The sequence below is a fragment of the Trachypithecus francoisi genome, unplaced genomic scaffold (assembly GCF_009764315.1).
Source record: "Trachypithecus francoisi isolate TF-2019V2 unplaced genomic scaffold, Tfra_2.0 Lachesis_group10, whole genome shotgun sequence".
NCBI lineage: Eukaryota > Metazoa > Chordata > Mammalia > Primates > Cercopithecidae > Trachypithecus > Trachypithecus francoisi.
In genome coordinates this window covers 12,701,861-12,722,689 of record NW_022681455.1, presented here as the reverse complement: position 1 = coordinate 12,722,689, position 20,829 = coordinate 12,701,861, and positions in this window count along the sequence as shown.

The following is a 20,829-nucleotide window of genomic DNA, read 5'->3' as shown; positions in this document are numbered from 1 at the left end:
GGCTCACCTGTCCCAACAATGACGTGTGTCAACATGCATGAGTACTGCTAAACAGGCAGTTCAACCAGGCTCAGGATTTATGTGCTTGTGTCCAGACACATACACAGGCGTGGTCGACCACCCACATGGCTGACCTTCAGCTCCAGCTCCTCCAGAGGTCAAGCTGCTATCTCCAGCCCTGGGCTACCACCATAAATCACATTGTTGGCATGGACTGTCTGGTCTGGACCTAGGCCTGGGTAAAGAAACGTACTCTTACCAGGCAGGACATTTTAAGGGATTAGAGGTTACCTACCTCTCAGGAGCTGCCCAAGGGCCAGGCCTTTTTAGGGGCAAGGTTAGTAAAGCACAACAGGAAACTGCATAAAAAACACATGCAGATTAGATAGATCAGTAGATAGGTAGATACATAGATAGATAGATAGATAGATAGATAGATAACAGGTAGATAGGTAGATAGATAATAGGTAGGTAGATAGATGATAGGTAAGTAGGTAGATAGATAAATAGATCATAGGTAGACAGATAATAGGTAGACAGATAGATGATAGGTAGTAGATAGATGATAGGTAAGTAGGTAGATAGATAAATAGATCATAGGTAGATAGATAGATAATAGGTAGATAGATAATAGGTAGATAGATAGATGATAGGTAAGTAGGTAGATAGATAAATAGATCATAGGTAGACAAATAATAGGTAGACAGATAGATAATAGGTAGGTAGATAGATGATAGGTAAGTAGGTAGATAGATAAATAGATCATAGGTAGACAGATAATAGGTAGACAGATAGATGATAGGTAGGTAGATAGATGATAGGTAAGTAGGTAGATAGATAAATAGATCATAGGTAGACAGATAATAGGTAGACAGATAGATGATAGGTAGGTAGATAGATGATAGGTAAGTAGGTAGATAGATAAATAGATCATAGGTAGACAGATAATAGGTAGACAGATAGATGATAGGTAGGTAGATAGATGATAGGTAAGTAGGTAGATAGATAAATAGATCATAGGTAGATAGATAGATGATAGGTAAGTAGGTAGATAGATATATAGATCATAGGTAGATAGATAGATGATAGGTATGTAGGTAGATAGGTAGGTAGGTAGATAAATGATTGAGAGATATGTAGATAGATGATAGGCGAGTGGATAGATAGGTAGGTCGGTACATAGATAGGTAGGTAGATAGGTAGGTGGATGACAGATAGATAGATTTCAGAACATTAGTAGAACAAATACACCTCCATTCATTCTCTACTACCCAGGTTAGGAAATAGACTATAATACCAGAACTTCTCCCAGTTGTATCATTTCCCCTCTCCACCAGAGGCAACCACTGCTTTGACTTTTGTGTTAGCCTTTCTTTGCTTTTATTTATTTATTTATTTTTTATTTTTATTTTTGAGAGGAGTCTCGCTCTGTCGCCCAGGCTGGAGTGCAGTGGCCGGATCTCAGCTCACTGCAAGCTCCGCCTCCCGGGTTCACGCCGTTCTCCTGCCTCAGCCTCCCGAGTAGCTGGGACTACAGGCGCCCGCCACCTCGCCCGGCTAGTTTTTTGTAGTTTTTAGTAGAGACGGGGTTTCACCGTGTTAGCCAGGATGGTCTTGATCTCCTGACCTCGTGATCCGCCCGTCTCGGCCTCCCAAAGTGCTGGGATTACAGGCTTGAGCCACTGCGCCGGCCTCTCCGCTTTTAGACGCAGTTTTTTAAAATCCATGTTTGAATTTCCAGTCCCTCTCTCTCCCTTTTTCTTCTCTGTCTCCTATCCATCTGCCCTTAGTTTAAAAAATCTCAGTAGCAAGTACAAGCCTAGTTATGTTAGGAAAGGCCCACACTGCATGAAGGAACCATAGCTGAACATTCTCTGGGTCATATTCTGGCTTCAGCTTCCCTTGGAATCAACAGCAGCCTCCTCTGAGGAAGTAAGTGGGCGAGATCATGACTGAGTCCTGGGAAACTCAGGGCTTGCCAAGGTAGGGCGTCTGGCGGAGATGAACTGTGGGCCACATTCTAGGTATCTGACAAAAATACCTAGGATTGGGCTGCTCGGTATTTTCTGCTTCTCAGCTTGTGCAGCAGAGATATAGATTGCTCACCATCTGTTCATGTGGTCTGCCACATTTCCTAGAGCCCTTGCAGTTAGCTGGGGCCATGTTTCTGGTTCTTGCTGATGTGCTGGGAGTGCAGGAGATGTATTGTAATTTCTGAGTAAAAGATCAAAAGCTGGTGCTAGGCTAACTCTCTCTCTCTCTCTCTTTTTTTTTTTTTTTTTTTGTTGGGGAAAAAGACCTTGCTCTGTCTCCCAGGTTGCAATGCAGTGGTGTGATCATGGCTCACTGCAGCCTCAACCTCCTGGGCTCAAGCATTCCTCCCACCTTAACCCCCCAAGTAGCTGGGACTACAAGTACACCATCACGCCCAGCTATTTTTTGTATTTTTTTTTTTTAATAGAGATGGTGTTTCACCTTGTTGCTTTGCCATGTTGCCCAGGCTGGTCTCGAACTCCTGAGCTCAAGCGATCCACCTGCCTCAGCTTCCCAAAGTGCTGGGATTACAGGCCTGAGCCACCATGCCGGATCCACTGGCTAACTCACTTTAAAACTGCTGCAGCAACTGTGGAAACAGCACATTAAGAATAAGCATGCTAGGCCTGGTGCGGTGGCTCACTCCTGTATTCCCAGCACTTGGAGAGGCTGAGACTGGCAGATCGCTTGAACTCAGGAATTTGAGACCAGCCTGGGCAACATGGTGAGACCCCGTCTCTACAAAAAGATACAAAAAATTAGCCAGACATGCACCCCAGTCTGGGCGACAGAGCAAGAACCTGTTTCAAAAAAACAAAAATGAAGAAGAAGAATTAGCATGCTCATCAGCCTAGGTGCCTCAGAGACTTTGGATGTGCAGTGTGAGAGTGAAAGTTCACTGAGGTTTGAAGTTCATTTGTTACACAGCATAACCACGGATACTTTAACGAAAGCATCTCATCATGGCGTACTTTTAGCTCCCAGGTAAAGGTGAATTAAGCTCCCTTTTGTGTTTTGAAATTAGAGTCTTTAGATGTGTCAAAACATGAAACAGCATTGAGCATGGAGGAGAGAGCAGGAATTTATGCAACATGTGGGGAAACAACCGAAGGCATAGAATCTGGAGTGGGCTTACCCAGATGTTCTGGGTTGAAGGCCGTAGGGATCTTGGTGAAGAAAGATTTCTGTGTATTTGTTGTTTGGGACATACTACTGCAGACTGGACTGTTGCTTTCTAATCTAGAGCATAACTATCATTCTGAGATTTTCCCTCTTCCTTGGAATTCCCTGGGAATTCTCTTGTCTCTCTCCTGCATTGGATGATCTATTTTCCATGTCCCTATGTCTTCCTCTTTCTTGATTTATGCACTCATTTCAAGGAGCATATCCTCCTGCAGCTTCTTGTCAAAGGGTGCACAAAGTTAATTTTTTAAGACCTTACATGCCTGAAATGTTTTCGTCTTACTCGCTCATACTGGATTTACAGTTTGGCTAATAATTGAATTCTAGCTTAGGGATATTTTTATTCAGGTTATTGATGGAATTGCTGTATTTTCTTCATGCTTATGGTTGCTGTTGGAAAATCTCATGCCATTCAGATTTCTGAATCAAAACAGATGTTGAACCTGTTTTTCTCCCTTTGGAAGTCTACAAAATCTTGTCTTTGTCTTTGATATTTTGAAATGGGGGCAACAATGAAGGTTGGTTGCATCTGTTTTCATCCATTATTCTGGAAAATCAACAAATCGTTTTTTTTCTTCTAATAGTTTTTAAAAATTTTTCTTTTTAATTACACTTTAAGTTCTGGGATACATGTGCAGAACCTACAGGTTTGTTACATGGGAATACACGTGCCATGGTGGTTTGCTGCACCTATCAAACAAATCATTTTTTAAAAAAGAACAACTTAAATGAGATGTAATTCACATGCTATACAATTAACTTAAAGTACAATGAAATGATTTTAATACATTCAAACGGCTGTGAAACTGTCACCACTATTAAATTTGGAACTTTTTCATGACCACAAAAAGAAAACCCTCCTTATCTATTAGCACTAAGTTCTTATTTTCCCAACCCGCACTCCCACCCCCATCTCCAGCCCTAAAACCCCACTAATCTACCTTCTGTTTCTATGGATTTGTCTCTTTTGGCCATTTTATATAGATGGGATCATACAATATGTAACATTTTGTGACTGGTTTCTTTTACAAGCATGACACTTTCTAGATTTATCCATGTTGTAGCATGTACCAGCACTTTATTCCTTTTTATTACCATTGTCACATTTTGCTTATCCATTCATCAGCTGATGGACGTTGGGTTTCCAAATTTTGAGTATTGTGAATAATGTATCATTTGTGTACAAGTTTTGTGTGGACATATACTTTCAATTTTCTTGGGTATATACCTAGGAGTAGAATTGCTGGGTCATAAGATAACTATGTTTAACTTTTGATGAACTGCCAGACTGTTTTCCAAAGCAGCTGTACTATTTTACATTCCCATCAACAATGTATAAGGGTTCCAATTTCTTCATATCCTCTTGGACGCCTGGTATTGTCTGTCTTTTTGACTATATACATCTAAGTGGTGTGAAGTGGTGTCTAATTGTGGTTTTGATTTGCATTTCCCTGACGGCTGCTAATGTTGAGTCTCCTTTCTTGTGATTGTTGACCATTTGTATATCTTCTTTGCAAACAACTCTGTCAGTCATCCTCTTCATTTTGGCATCTCTTCCATTTTGCCTCCAATTCTAAAGGGATGTGACGCTGCCGCTTCATGCACCTTGTCGGAATTCTGTGAAGTAAACTGTGTTGAGCCTCAACTTTCCGAGCTGCAGCCTTGAGGTCTGTATTTCTGGTACTTGCCAAATTAGTTATCATTGATCCATTTGCTTTTCAGCTACTGAAATTTTTTTTCAGTTTTCTCATCTTTGTTCTGTCTGGCATAGCATTATTATTACTGAATAGTAATAATAGTAGTTGTTATTATTCTGTGATTACAGTGGGGCATTAGGATGAAAAAAATTATTTGCATGTATTCAGAGCACTATTCTGACCTATAATACCTTTAAACATATTTTTGTTGTATTTTGTTTGTTGTTTTCTACCTAGGGATAGGAACTATCTTGATGATGGATTGTGTTTGTCTCTCTTTTATATCTCTTATCATTTTTCTAATTGCCTTATCTGTTTGCCTGTTTCCTTAGCATTCATTACGTTCAAAGGCTTTCCCCTTCGTCAGTAATTTAATTTGCAGTCATACTTAATCTATTCTTTAACATTTTTAATTAATTTATTTATTTGCTAGGTAAGGGTGAATTTTTGGCTCTCAATTTGTTTTATTGGCTGGAAAGAGCACTCACGTTTCCTCTTACTATATGGTGTTATTATTTTAACTCTGAGTACTTAACATATTAAATTCGTATTCTTCTAAAAGTTTTCCATGACATGAGGCACCCACTAGGAATTTTTGTCTGTTCTTGGTTTGTGCTTTCTTTTATTGTTGTATCTTTTCTTTTCTTTTGTTCATGTTAAGGCGGGACACTCTGTCTAGGCTTGAATTTTTCTAATACAGTATGAATTAACACTCACTAATGATACTTCTAATTTATCTGATAGCAATGTAAGAATGTGTCTTTCCCTTGACTCACACTTTGAAACGGGGGGATTTTGGTTTGATTTGCTTTTCTGACTTTGTGGACACTAGATGGGGGACAAACATTGGAAGTGATAGAGAGACTTCTACTGCAGACTTTATTAAATGGCAAAGACTGTCTTCTCATTTCTAAGATTGTCTCAAGTGTCCTGTTTCAGAGTTTACTCCTTCTATGTGGGGAATGTACCCAGTTATCTTCCTAGGTTCTCCGGGATACTTCATTAAGCGTGTAGTGCCAACAAATAAGTCATGATGATTTTTCTTGTCTTTGTAGAGATCCTGTTATCTTAGATTGTTTCATTTATGATTGTTTTTCCTTGAATTTTTTTGAGTTGTCTACTTACTGCCAGCCTGGACTTACCTAAATTGGGAAGTGAGTATTAGTGAGAATTTTCAGGATTTGGTAACATTTTATTCACTAGTATGTGAGGTCAGGAGATGTGAAGTCACAAATGGATTTTGAGATTCTTGGTTGCCAGTTTTTTGGAAAATTTATTTACCTTTTCTTGCTTGGTTTCTGTTGATAATTGTTTTGCTTTAAGTTTTAGGGTAGCTTATATTTGCTAAAATTGATAGATACTTTGTTAAGATATATTGCTAAGAAAAAATAATGCAATTTATTCAACAGCATGTATTAACAGTATTAACAAAAAGAGATTGTGACCTGGCTTCGTGTTGACATTTCAACCTAGAAATTTCATTTTTCCTACTACTTGGTCATTTTGATACTTTTTAATAGATAACAAAAACTAGGCTGATGACAACCAGATTCCTAATTTTATCATCTTATGCACTTCACAGTTCCCCTCACATCCTCTGGAGTTGCCAATCCCTTGAATATAATCTCTAAATCTAGAATTCCCATAAAAATTCTCTTCTCTTTCTCATTTTGGTGTAAGTAAATGGCAGATATTAATTCAAAATGTGACTGACTCTAATAAAATTTTATATTTTCTTTTTTAAATTAAAAAACCTATTACTTATTATTTATACTTGGTTGATGGCATATTAGCTTGTTTTTCATGAATCCTTGACCTGAAAACAGTAGAAAAGCTGAAGAGTAAGGATTTATGTACCTAAGACAAGAAAAACAAGGCAACCCCAGAAAGTTGATTCTTCAAAGCATTTGCAAATTTCCAAAGCAATGTTGAAAGGTTGAGAAGCTGAGTAAGGCTCTCAACAGACTCACATGGCTATCGTGGGTGTGAAGGTGAAAAATTGGCATTCAGGGTCCACCAATGTGGAGAGGCCCTCACAAACATCCCAGATACTTGCTTGGAACCCTCAAAGGTAAAAGAAAAAGGGACTGGGAATAGAAATTTCCTTATAGAGAATCAAGCCCAGTTTCAGACCATCTTAATTCCTGATTGGAAAAGTGAATTGAGAAACAAAATTAAATCTTCTCTGGAGGAATATAATATTATATAGAATCTCAAAATATCTCTGCAGGTTTTTGTGTGGAGTGTATAACTCTCAATGAAAAATAATCAGGCATGTAAAAAATAAGAGACAAACCAAAAAATCATTATTCAGATACAGATAAAAGAGTTATCAGGGACTTCAAAATATGTAATATATATTCAAGGCATTAAAATTAAAAAATGAGAATCCTGAAGGAAACTGTAAAAAAAAGAATCAAATGGAGATGCTAGGACTGAAAATACAACATCTGAAACTACAAACTCAATGGACGGTTTAAAGATTAGAAATAGCTAAAGATAGAATTAGTAAACTTGAGGATTAGTCAGAAGAAAATATCCAGACCAAACACAAAAAACTAAAAGGATAGAAAACACAGAAAAGAGTAAGACAGATGGAATATGGTGAAAAAGTCTAAAACATGTGTAATCACTGTGACAGAGGAGAAAGAAAGAGACAGGGATGATAGTTCAAGAGGTAATGGTTAGAGAATTTTCCAAAATTGATGAAAGACATCAAGCTACAGATTCAAGAAGTGCTCAGATCTCTAAGCAGATGAAATACAAAACACATTATACCTAGGCCTATCCATACTAAAGCTGTGGAAAACAAAGAGGAAATGTAAAATCATGCCAGAAAAACAAAAAAGTAATTCTTGCTTGTTTAAAAAAGATGACAATATTGAAATGCAAAATCTCTTTACCAAGTATGTTCCTCAGCTTTATTTTTCCTTGATGTTTAAAAGAAAAATAAGATGATACTACATACACCATCAAGAAACTTGCATTGCCTTTTTGGAACAATATATCTTTCAATGTCAGCAAATGTAAACCTAGATTGTTCTTTTTGATTGCTGCAGGGTGTTCTGATATATCAACGTCCACAATTAATTGAACAAATCTTCTATTGAGGGAGATAAAAAAAAAAGAACAAAATAAATTGCACCAATAACAAAACAACACTACATATTAATTTAACATTTACTATAGTTGGCACTGTTCAGTTCAGCAGGTATCAATTGTTATTTAAGTTAAAAGTTATTTCTAAGTTTTTAAAAATAATGCTGGTATGAATATATGTATTTCCAGAGAAGTGAGCAAAGATACACAAATGCACATACATATGCACACATAAAAATACTTCCATAAGTACTTACACAGACAGGAATATCTTTGCATAGTATTTCTAGAAGTATTTTATGGCCTAAATTCCTAGAGGAAATATTACACTGTGTTAGACTTTTGCATTTAAGTTTTGGCAGATACTCATCATCACTGGTGAGGTTGATCTGCTTCTCGTATACTTATGCTAATTGTGTTTGTGATTTAATGATTGATATCTGTTATTTATTTTCTACCTGCTTGCCTTTAGGGTCTAGCAAACACTTGAGTTTTCAGGAATACCCAATCTCTGTTTCTTTTCTCTTTATGTATTTCTGAACTGCACTAAGCATATGGTCATTTCACTGTTCATTAACACCTCTACCAGACAGTAGGTTGAAGAAGGAAGAGAAGATGAACTCCTAGCCATCCATCTGTGGTTTCGACGCACGAATCTTACCTCCCTCGCATATATTGCTAGAGCATTGTTGAATTCATGGTGTAAAGTAGAATTGCTTTTCACTGAGAAATCATTCTTACACAACTCAAGAATAAAACTCATGGGAAGAGAATAGAGACCAGAAGTAGAATAACGTTCTTCTGCAAAGTAAACAAAATAGTGTGCACAAGTGTGTTTGTCATAGCTACAGGCATGTTTAAAACCAATTCAGTGTTTTATTGTGGTGTTTTCTAGTATCAGTAACTATTTGGAATAATTATATAAGATTTATACAATCACAGAGACAAATTACTGTGCAATCGGTATAAATTATAATGTTGATAACTCTTACATATTTACAGCTCTTTTTGTTTTCTATCAATTAGTTGATGATATGCATGATATGTTATGCATAGTACTAAGTTGCAATTTAAAACCCAAATTTTTTACTTGGTAGTGCTTGTTCTGTGCCCTGCCTAAATTCTACCAGTCTTCTTAGCACTAACCAACGATAAGACCAGCCCTCGGGCTGGGCACAGTGGCACATGTCTATAATCCCAGCATTTTGGGAGGTTAAAGCAGGGGGATTGCTTGAGCTCAGTAATTTGAGACTGGCCTTGGAAACAGTGAGATATTATCTCTATTGAAAAAAACAAAACAAGACAAAACAAAAACTAGCTGGGTGTGGTGGTGTGTGCCTGTAGTCACAGCTACTTGGGAGGCTAAGGTGGGAGGATCACTTGAGCCTGGGAGGTTGAGACTGCAGTGAGCTGTGATAGCACCACTGCACTCCAGCATGGGAGACAGAGTGAGATCCTGTCTAAAATAAATAAAAATGCAAATAAAAAAACTAGTCTTCAAGCAAGTCTTAATTTATTCCAAGGTTTTCTCCACACCTATTTTCAACATTCTCTCAACAGTGTTTCCTTATTATGAAAATTAATTCTAGTTGTTAAAAAAATATATATTCACATCTATATTCATCTATCTGTCCATCTGACAGTCATTTATTATTTGTTCTGATAAACAGATAGACTATCTTTCCTATTACATATATAAGAATACGGTTGTTTGAAGTTGTATAAATATATATAAGCTGGTATATATAAATATATAAAATAAATATGTTTTAATTATATGTATTATATATAATTTTATATATAATATATATGTCCAAATACTAAATAGCAATTCTCCCAAATTATCACCCAATAAAAAGGGCATTGCCTTATATTCAAGTCCTTACAATTTAACTACTAAATATCATTTCTTCGTATTTTGAATACCAAAGTGTTGGTTGGGAAAAGGTGTATTTTTTCCGGATGATTTCAATCAATTCTTAATTATATATATTGAAATGTTGTGCTGGATGTCTGATGTCAACTGATTTTCATCTGTGCTTCAATCAGCTACCTTATATAACTTTTTAAAACTTTGAATAATTTTATTGATATTCTTGAATATGTTACATTGAAAATTGTATTACTTTCAAATAGTGATAAATTTATTTTTTCTGATGTCTTTCTTCTTTTGTTTTATCATATGATTTCTCACTTCTAGACTATTGATAAATAATGGTGCTATCATTATACATTTTGCTTTTCTATTTCTGATCTAAGTGTGACAGAACAAGTATTTCCTCATTTAAGTATGATGTGGCTTCTGGTTTCAAACTAAAAGCTCTTCGTTTATGAAATATACTGTTAGGCCTAGCTCACTAAGAGTTTTTGAGAATTATTTTATGTTTGACATAAAAATATTTTAAAAGGGAGTTTTAAAGTAATTTGATGCTTTTGGTTTAATATTTTTATACATTTCTGGTGTTAATGTATCAGATAGGAGAAAATAGCCAGTATAATTTGATTTCTTAAAATTTATTGATTCATTTTCTTTGCAGACTAGTGTATTATTCTTTTAAAAATATTTCAAGGGCATATACACACATATATACATATACCTACACACATATTAATGAATCCAGGTTTATTGGATGAATGGATTTCACTTAGAAATTGATTTTGGAGACTCTAAAAATAAGCCTGACAGCATTTGAATGCAGCCATGTCTGCTTTGTGCTTTATAGACTCACACCTGACAGATCGTGCAGTCTATTTGTAACAATGATTGTGATCACACTTACAGAAGAAGTCTGTTTGCAAGCTAGTGTGCCCAAGGTTCTAATGATATGCAGGGAAACAAAAGCAGTTCAGGGAGTATTTTCAATGTGTTTAAAAGTGTGATGGGTATATTATATCATCTGCAGGAAAGTTCACAAGAAAATTGTACCAGTTACTTATTGTCAAACAGCCACATCACAACAAACAACCATCTAGCTCTGTTATTTCATAGAGATGTGTTTACTCTATGGAGTCAGCCTTAGGTTAACCAGGAGTCTTGCTCATCTTGTCTGAGCTCACTCATGCATTGGGAGTTGGCTGGTCTAGGCTTGCTGTGACTGAGATAATGGGCAACTCCGGTGTGGTGGATAGGTCTCTTATCTTCCAGAGGACTAGCATGGGTGTATTAGTCCATTACTGTATTGCTATAAATAACTGCCTGAGGCTGGGTAATTTATAAAGACAATAGGTTTAATTGACTGGCAGTTCCATACGCTGCATTGGTACCATGGCTGGGGAGGCCTCAGGAAACTTACAATCACGGCGGAAGGCAAAAGGGAAACAAGGACATCTTACATGGCAGGAGCTGGAGAAAGAGAGAAAGCTAAGGGAGAGGTGCTACACACTTTCAAAAAACCAGATCTCCTGAGAACTCTATTAGGAGACGTCACTGGGGGATGCTGCTAAACCATCAGAAACTATCCCCATGATCCGATCACCTCCCACCAGGCCCCACCTCCAACACGAGGGATCACAATTCAACATGAAATTTGAGTGTGGACACAGAGCCAAACCATATCCGTGGGCATGTTCTTATGTTGATGGCAGGGACACAAGAGATAGCAAGCAAACACTTGCAAAGCCCCTGCAGTACCAGGCGTAGAACCAGCCCACTGTCATGTCCACTTATTCCAGAGGTAAAAGCAAGGCACATGGAATGGAGAAATACTCCATCTTTACAAGATGAGCTCCAAAGTCACTTGATAAAATGTGTGGGTTCAAGGAGAGGTAAAGAATTGGAGTCATAGTGCAATTAATTGTTCTTAGTTAGGAACTAAGATATGAGCTAGGAGGAATTCTATCAATTTAACCTCTCAAGCCAGTCAGAAGCTCTGACTATCACTTATAAAGGTCCTTGATGCATACAACATAGTATAATACATTATTTAATATTTTGTGTTGTATTGATACATTGTTTCAAAATACAGTGAGAAGACATGATAAAAGAGGAGCTTCACTGTGAAGAGCTTGTGTGCAATGGATGCATTTGATGCTAATTAATATGCATCAGGCTACAAAGTAATCAATACAATGATGCTATAGCTGTTCTGTATTTTAAAGTTTCTATTTGTAGTCTGATTCCCTATATCATGGCCTAATTTCCCTCCAGCCTTGGACCTGTGGGACCTAGTTAATTCCGTTTGCAGGGAAAAAAATGTACCTCTTTTCTTCAAGCGATTTTATCTTTTTATTTGTGTTATTCTGGAGCAAGGCACTTAGTGCCTCTGGAGTTGGAAGATTGTTTTTTTCACTTACAGAGATGACAAAGAAAAGTAAACTTTGATTCTCCTTTTATTTCAGTATCTAAATTCATGATCTATTCATAGGCTATTTTGGCTTGAGAAGCTGTGAATTTTTTTGTGATGTAAGTTTTCAAGTGTTGTACTGAGTTCTTGCAAGCTTTCCACAGAATCACGAACTTGCAGAGCTAGAAGGGATTTTGCATCCCCTCTAAACAAATTACCCATTGCAGGAATCTTTTATTATTATTATTATTATTATTATTATTATACTTTAAGTTCTGGGATGCATGTGCAGAACGTGCAGGTTTGTTACATAGGTATGCGTGTGCCATGGTGGCTTGCTGTGCCCATCAACTTGTCATCTACATTAGATGTTTCTCCTAATGCTATCCCTCCCTTAGCCCCCTACTCCCCGACAGGCCCCAGTGTGTGATGTTTCCCTCCATGTGTCCATGTGTTCTCTCTGTTCAACTCCCACTTATGAGTAAGAATATGCAGTGCTTGGTTTTCTGTTCCTGTGTTAGTTTGCTGAGAATGATTGTTTCCAGCTTCATCCATGTCCCTGCAAAGGTCATGGACTCGTCCTTTTTTATGGCTGTGTAGTATTCCATGGTGTTTATGTGCCACATTTTCTTTATCCAGTCTATCATTGATGGGCATTTGGGTTGCTTCCAAGTCTTTGCTATTGTGAACAGCACTGCAGTAAACATACCCGTGCATGTATCTTTATAGTAGAATGATTTATAATCCTTTGGGTATATACCCAGTAACGGGATTGCTGGGTCAAATGGTATTTCTGGTACTAGATCCTCGAGGAATCATCACACTGTCTTCCACAATTGTTGAATTTACACTCCCACTAACAGTGTAAAAGCATTCCTATTTCTCTACACCCTCTCCAGCATCTGTTGTTTCCTGACTTTTTAATGATAACCATTCTAACTGGCATGAGATGGTATCTCATTGTGACTTTGATTTGCATTTTTCTAATGACCAGTAATGAAGAGCATGTTTTCATATATTTGTTGGCCACATAAATGTCTTCTTTTGAGAAGTGTCTGTTCATATCCGTTGCCCACTTTTTGATGGGGTTGTTTCTTACTTGTTGATTTGTTTAAGTTCCTTATAGATTCTGGATATTAGCCCTTTGTCAGATGGAGAGACTGCAAAAATTTCCTCCCATTCTGTAGGTTGCCTGTTCACTTTGGTGATAGTTTCTTTCACTGTGCAGAAGCTCTTTAGTTTAATTAGATCCCATTTGTCAATTTTGGCTTTTGATGCCATTGCTTTTGGTGTTTTAGTCATGAAGTCTTTGACGATAGCTATGTCCTGAATGGTATTGCCTAGGTTTTCTTCTAGGATTTTTATGATTTGTGGTTTGACATTTAAGTCGTTAATCCATCTTGAGTTAATTTTTGTATAAGGTATAAGGAAGGGGTCCAGTTTCAGTTTTCTGCATATGGCTACCCAGTTTTCCCAACACAATTTATTAAATAGGGAATCCTTTCCCCATTGCTTGTTTTTGTCAGGTTTCTCGAAGATCAGACGGTTGTAGATGTGTGGCATTATTTCTGAGGCCTCTGTTCTGTTCTATTGGTCTATATATCTGTTTTGATGCCAGTATTATACTGTTTTGGATACTGTAGGCTTGTAGTATAGTTTGAAGTCAGGTAGTGTGATGCCTCCAGCTTTGTTCTTTTTGCTTTGGATTGTCTTGGCTATACAGGCTCTTTTTTGGTTCTATATGATATTTAAAGAATTTTTTTTGTAATTCTGTGAAGAGAGTCAATAGTAGCTTGATGGGGATAGCATTGAATCTATAAATTACTTTGGGCAGTATGGTCATTTTCACGATATTGATTCTTCCTATCCATGAGCATGGAATGTTCTTCCATTTGTTTGTGTCCTCTTATATTTCATTGAGCAGTGGTTTGTAGTTCTTCTTGAAAAGGTCCTTCACATCCCTTGTAAGTTGTATTCCAAAGTTTATTTTATTCTCTCTGTAGCAATTGTGAATGGGAGTTCGCTCATGATTTGACTCTCTGTTTGTCTATTATTGGTGTATAGGAATGCTTGTGATTTTTGCACACTGATTTTGTATCCTGAGACTTTGCTGAAGTTGCTTGTCAGCTTAAGGAGATTTGGGGCTGAGATGATGGGGTTTTCTAAATATACAATTATGTCATCTGCAAACAGAGACATGTCATCTGCAAACAGAGACAAAGACTCTTTTACAGAACATTATTGCTAAATGATGATCTGACATTGGCTTGAACACTTCCAGTGATGGGAGCTTACTGTTGTAAAGAGAGGACTATTCCATAAATACAGTCAATAGATGAATGTGCATTATAACAATCTGTCCCTTTCCCCAATAATATTCTCTGCTTGATTCTAATACTATCATCTGGAGCAAGTAATCTGTTCACTTTTCCAATGTGACAGAGATCCAAAAGTTGAAGCTCATTAGAGTTGATGATTCCTGCTGTAAGGATAGGTCAATGCAACAAAATAGCCAATCAAGAAGTGGACTGTTCAGGAAACAACAGATGCTGGACAGTATGTGGAGAAATAGGAATGCTTTTACACTGTTGATGGGAATGCGAATTAGTTCAACATTTGTGGAAGACAGTGTGGCAATTCCTCAAGACGGTGTGGCAATTCCCATTCCTCACCACCAGGATAGCTAAAATTAAAAAGACTGACAATACTCAAGGATCTAGAACTAGAAATACTGTTTCACCCAGCAATCCCATTACTGGGTATATACCCAAATGGTTATAAATCATTCTACTGTAAAGACACAGGCATATGTATGTTTATTGCAGCACTGTTCACAACAGCAGACTTGGAAGCAACCCAAATGCCCATCAATGATAGACTGGATAAAGAAAATGTGGCAGATAAACACCATGGAAAACTATGCAGCCATAAAAAAGGTTGAGTCCATGTTCTTTGAAGGGACATGGATAAAGGTGGAAACCATCATTCACAGTAAACTAACACAAGAACAGAAAACCAAAAACGGCATGTTCTCACTTATAAGTGGGAGTTGAACAATAAGAACACATGCACACAGGGAGGGGAACATCACACACCAGGGCTTGTCAGGGGATGGGGGTGGGGGGTGGGGGAAGGGATAGCAATAGGAGAAATACCTAATGTAAATGACAGGTTGATGGGTGCAGCAAACCACTATGGCATATGTATACCTATGTAACAAACTGGCACTTTCTGCATATGTGCCCCAGAACTTAAATTATAATTTAAAAAAAAAGAAAAACTCTTGTTCAAAAGAATGTAAAAATACAAAAAAAAAAAAAAAGTGAACTGTTACATTTACAGGTGGTTGATTTTTTTTTTTTTTTTAATGGATTCTCTCTGTGTTGCCAGGCTGAAGTGCAGTGGTATGGTCTCGGTTCACTGCAACCTCTGACTCCCGAGTTCATGCCATTCTCCTGCCTCAGCCTCCCAAGTAGCTGGGATTACAGGCATGCACCACCACGCCTAGCTAAGTTTTTTTTTTTTTTTTAGTAGAGATGGAGTTTCACCTCATTGGCCAGAATGGTCTCAATCTCCTGACCTCATGATCTACCCATCTTGGCCTCCCATAATGCTGGGATTACAGGTATGAGCCACTGTGCCCAGGCAGGTGGTTGACTTTTAACAAACATTTCAGGATAATTAAACTAGTGAAAAACTCGTCTTTTCAACAAATGGTGCCAGAATAGTTAGATACCCACATTAAAAAAAATGAATCTTCAAATCACCTCACAACGTATATAAAAATGAACAGAAATAGACATTCACACAAACATAAAAGCTGAAAGTATGATACTTCAAAACGAAAGCATAGAAGCATATTTTCTTCCCTTGTAGGAGGAAGATATTTCTTAAATATGATACCAAAAACAAACTATAAAAGAAAAAATTGATAAATTACATGACATTAAAATTCAAAAATGTTCTTCAAAAGATACTGTTAAGAAAATGAGAAATCAAGTCATATACTAGGAAAAAATTCACAATACATATATCTGACAATATCTGACAAAGGACTTTAGAACTTAATGATGTACTCCTACAACTCAATAATAAGTTTTTGAACATACCAGGTACAAATAGGGAAAAGATTTGAGCAGACTCTTGACCAAAAAAAGTGTATACAGATGGTCAATAAGGACATGAAAAGATGCTCAACATCATTAGTCATCAGGGAAATAAAAATTAAGAGATTCCATTCCTCAACACCAGGATAGCTAAAATTAAAAAGACTGACAATATCAAGCGTTGGTGAGAATGTGGAACAGCTGAAACTCTCATGCATTACTGTTGCAAAGGTAAATTGTTATAATTACATTGAAACACAATTTGATGCTTCCTTATAAATTTAAATATTGTCTTACAGTGCTAGCCAGAAATTTTACTCCACTGTATGTACCTAAGACAAAATAAAGCATAAGTTCACAGGAAGAATTTTACATAAATGTAATTAGAAGCTTTATTTATAATTACTCCAAACAGGAAACAACCCAAATGTCCATCATCAGTTGATTAGATAAACAAATTGTTACTTATGTTAAAATCAACACTTCTCAACAATAAAAAGGAACAAACTATTAACCTGTGCATCATCCTGTTTAAATCTCAAAAACATTAGGCTGAGAGAAAGAAGACAAGCAAAAAAGATTATATGTTGTATAATTTCATTTACATTAAATTTTAGTAAAATCTAAACTGGTCTATAGTGACAGAATATTGTCCATGTGTTGATGGGGTTTGAAGTGGTGAAATTTGACTGCAAATATTCTGTATCTCGATTGTGGATTGTGGTGGGTGTTACATGATTGTTACATTAGGATATTGTTTGTCAAAAGTCACTAAATTCTACACTTAGATTGTTTTGTTGTAAGGTAATTGTGACTCAAGTTGATTTTTGAAATCTGTCTTTTTCTGATTATAAAAGTAATACAACCTTTTTTACAAAGTGTGAGAAATAAAATGTAAAATTAAAAACAAAAACTGTGACCCAATACCCAGAGAAAACAAATATAGAAGATATGATATATTTTCATTTCCTTTTCCTTCTGATATATATGTACATTAAAGATTATGTGGTATTATTGGATATTTGGTGATATATAATTTATTGTTAGAATAAAGAATGCCAGAATAAACTTTTCACATATATTCCTTGACTAAGATTCCAATAATTTCCAGAGACATATTACCAGTCAAAGGGTATTATATTTTTTTATTATACTTTAAGTTCTGGGGTACATGTGCAGTACGTGCAGGTTTGTTACATAGGTATAGACGTGTCATGGTGGTTTGCTGCACCCACCAACCTGTCATCTACATTAGGCATTTCTCTAATGCTATCCCTCTCCTTGTCCCCCACCCCTGACAGGCCCTGGTGTGTGATGTTCACCTGCCTGTCTCCTTGCTATGCTTTGTAAAACTTTTTCCTAGAATGATGATCTATTTCTACTAACTATATGTAAAGTGACTTTGATCTTTGCCAGATCCTAAGCATAATTGCTAATTACTGAATTAGTCTTTGCCAATTTGGACAAAGGTCATTTTAATTTGCATTTTTTCTATAAGTAATTAGATCACATTTTTTCTTAAAATGTGTTTATAGTTACTTATGTTTCTGTAAATTCTGCTCAGGCACCATGCCCATTTTTTTCTGTTATAATTTTATTTTATTTATTTTGAGACTGAGTCTGGGTCTGTCACCCAAGGTGGAGTACAGTGGCACAAAAACAAGGTGGAGTACAGAAACCGTTCACTGTAGCATTGACCTTCCAGGTTCATGAGATCCTCCCATTTGTGCCTCCCAAAGTGCTGGTATTACAGGCATGAGCCACCATGCCTGACCCAGTATTTTATTTTGAATAGATCTATGCGCTCCCTTATCTCTTAAGGACATCACATTTTGTGGGTCGTATTGGTTTTAAATATTTTTCTCAGATTTTTTTTCCTGGTATTTTGGTTGTTCAGACCAAATTTAACAATTAAAATACCCAAAATTTCGACTTTTGTGCAGTCAATTTTTAATTTGAACTCTGCTTTTCAAGATGTTAGCAACCAAACTATACAGGAATTTAAAAATTTTCTGTGTTAAGCACAAGGCAGTATGATTATTCCATATATAAAACCATAAAAGAAAAACAGACTGGACTCTACTAGGAAGGAAAATATGGAGAAACTTTTACCTGCCTCAGCCTTGCAACAAATCACATATATTATCTACTTTTCAAATAAGAAATATGTAATAGTTGAAGGAAAGTAAAATACAGAAAAGAGAGAGCATGAGGTGGTTTTTGGCATATGCCACTTGTTACAGGCAAGGAGTATAGATACGGAGTTGGTGGTTAAGGTTGTGATACATTTTTAAGATTGGATACTTAAAAACTTACCTGCCTGGATGCTAGGGAGCTATTGGTAGTATGCATACATGGATCTCACTCATAGTCAAGAATATTTGGACATTGCTCACATGACTCTTCCTAACATATTGGTATAAGAATAAGAACCTGAATTTCAGAGAGTATTGAATAAACCATACTATAAGGTTCGAGCAATCAGGTGGTTTTCACAGGCCACGTAGTGTTGTCCAAGGGTTTGAGGTGATGTGAACGAAGCCTTTTGCCTTAGAGAATCAAAGTGACCACAGAGATCTTTCTAATCTGTGTGTGAGCACCGCCTGCTGGCCACCATAGGGAAAATTGATCTTGGGAAGCTGGTCTACAGAGAAGCATTGGTGCCTAGACAGGGTATCATAGTCTTTAAAGAAGTTTGGCTATATGGAAATTACAGTGATGACTCACTATGGAAAGAGATTTTTTGCTTTCAAAGTGTCTTGGAATGTGAGACTTTAAGAATTATCTTTCTGAAGGGAGCGAGTGTGGAAAAGTTATTCTAATGTACTGTTTGTAGGAGAGTAGGTTGGTTTAATCTTCAGGAAGTGCATTTTGGCAATGTGTGTCAAAAAATTAAATTGAACTCCCAAATCCTACTTTTAGGAATTTATCCTAAACAAGTAGTAAAAAAATTAGCAAAGATAATTGCAAGGGTTCTTTTTGTTTTCAAAGTAATATTATAGTGGTGAAAAAATGTATTCCATTATGAATAGACTGTTTATGTAAACTATGGTATGACCACCTAATGGAATACTATGTTGCCGTAAAAAGGATGTATGTATTTTGATATGTGTCAATATGGCAAGGTATCTATGGTATATCGTTAGGTGATAAAATGCATGCCCATTAAACCGCGTGTAGTGTATCATGAGCTCTGGAGTCAAATGGCCTTGTTTCAAATTCTGGCTTCTCCACTTGCTATGACATGACTTTGGCCAATCTGACCGTTTCTGTCCTCTATTTTTTTATCTCTAAATAGGAAATGATGATAGTACATACTTTATAAGGTGGCTTTAAATATGAAAAAGGAATTCAAATAAAGGGCTAAAGCTCACTACACCTTAAAAAAAGTCAATTCTTTTAATGATATTTTTGTGCTCATATATTCCCACTTATGTTTCTATCCAGGAAGCAAAGTAAAAAATATATCAACATAATGGGGCTATTTATTTCATAGTGTTGTAATTAAAGGTAATTTTTAAATATTTTCTTTATACCATTTTATATATTTTAGTTTATACTTTAAATATGTATCACATATAAAACTTAAAATAATCAAAGCTATTGTCTATATGAGAAAAGAAAAGCAGCCTTCTTACTGCAGGAACAACAGGGCATCATTAATAACATGCGTTTTGAACTGAAATTGAATTGAATTTGAAATTTCAGATCATATTTCGAGCTTCATAATCAGTTTGGCCGGGTGGTGTTAGCAGTCACTGAAATTTACAGATGAAAGCATGAATCCTGAGTACCCAGAGTTCTAATTTTTCTCTAATGAAATATCTATAAAAGCTGGTAAACAAACTAAATTCCCCAAAGGAATGTTTTTCTCATAATCTCCATGATTTAAGCAAAAGTAGGGCATGTACTATGGATGTGCATATAATCATAATAATGAGTATGAAATCTGATTTAATGCTACAGAATGTTCCTCTTTTGTCATATATCATCCATGGAGAGGAAAAGATAAAGGAAGAGAAGGAAAGAGGCCATGTATGATCGTTTCCAAAGTGCTACCTAAATTATCTGACTTTTATTCTTAATGGATTCTCATTTGAAGTTTGATGTCACTGTATGTTGAAATAAGAAATTATCTTCATGTGACATTTCTAAATTTCCATTGTGTTTCTCTACAGGGTTCTACTTCATGATACTTGTTTGCAAATCTTAGTGTCTGCACATTGTCTCATACTCAAAATAGATAGCGGGGGCAATTTCTTTCATGATTGCCTTTGCTAAAATCTTTGTGTTGTTAAAACCAGAACAATCCAGCCATAAAAATATTGACCAACCTATGTATAAGTTTCACAGTTAGGCTTATATGAGTATTAAAGTTCATACTGGAACGTGGACATTTAACCACGTGCAAGGATTTGTTTTGTTTCA